Here is a 1,461-nt window from a genome sequence, read left to right on the forward strand (position 1 = left end):
GGAATTAAGATCCCATATGCTGCATGGGGCCAGAGAAGGCAATGGCACCCCACTCCAGTACTCTTGCCTGGAAAATCCCATGGATGGAGGAGGCTGGTAGGCTGCAGTCCACAGGGTCACGAAGAGTCGGACACAACTGAATGACTTCACTTTTGCTTTTCACTTTCATGCATTGGAGAAGGAAATGGCAACCCACTCCAGTATTCTTGCCTGAAGAATCCCAGGGATGGGGGAGCCTGGTAGGCTGCCGTTTCTGGGGTTGCACAGTCGGACACGACTGAAGCAACTTAGCAGCAGCAGCATGCTGCGTGGGGCAGCCAAAAAATAGATAAAAATAAAAAAATTTAGGACTTCTCTAAATTAGTGGAGGGGCATAGTTTGTAAAACTTTGCCTGCATTAGAATCACCTAGAGGGCTCATTAAGACAGACTCAAAGTCCCACTCTCTGAGTTTCTTCTTACTCAGAAGGTCTAAGGTGGGGCCTGAGAATACACATTTCTTACAAGTTCCCAGGGGATGCTGGTTTGAGGGCCACACTTTGAGAGCCAATGATATAGAGGATGGGATGGAGAACGGGTAGCAGTGAGAGTACTGAGTAAGCTACTGAAATAGCTCAGGTGAGAAGTGGTAGAGGCAGCACAGAGCAGGGGTTCACATTTTAGATCTGGGTGCTGCAAACTTTGTGTCTTAGTGGGGACATTTCAGGCATGGTAATAAGCCAGTGGAGAAAAGGGAGGCTGTTTTGGGGGGCTGGATCAGCCAGTTGGTCAGAAAAAGTCCCCACCCCCGACCTGGGAGGACCAGACCCACCCTTGGTAATGACCTTCAGAAAGCACAAGAGACAAGCGGCTGAGGTTTGTCATTTAATGCCCAATCATCACAATATGAGGAGGTTTTACACGGTGCTCGTCAAGGCAGGACCAGAAACCAGGCTGGAGGTAAGTGACCCGCATGGAATCCCAGCACAGGGACTAGGTTCCCTCTAGACACTGGTGTCCCGTCCAAGGCTCCACCCAGGAGCCAGCAGGCTGGCCAGGTTTCTGCTCATCGAGGGCCCCAAGGATGAGGCAGGGACTTCAGGACACAGTGACGAGAACCAGAAAGCTGCTTGCAAACAACCCCAGAAGGCTTTCATTTCAAATGCTTTAAGCCACACAATGCTCGGACACAGGAACACCCAAACTCTTTCACTAAGAACTAAACACAGCACAGAACTGAGACTGAACACCTGGAAAGGAGAAATGAAGTCAAAACCACACAACAGCCAGTTTGAACGCGCTGCACCTTCTTCCTCTTCTTCCCCGTGGCCGCGCTGCTCAGACCACAGTGTGGCCGTGGAGAAGGGAGGCTATGCTGGTTTTAAGAAATATCTTCAAATCTCCGAACAACTCTACCAGGCGACTTAATGCTACTGGGTTCCCAGCAGCCCCTGCGCCTTAGATGCCCCTGGGGGCACAAGTG

Source organism: Bison bison, unplaced genomic scaffold (assembly GCF_000754665.1).
Source record: "Bison bison bison isolate TAMUID 2011002044 unplaced genomic scaffold, Bison_UMD1.0 scf7180017864516, whole genome shotgun sequence".
NCBI classification, from domain to species: Eukaryota; Metazoa; Chordata; class Mammalia; order Artiodactyla; family Bovidae; genus Bison; species Bison bison.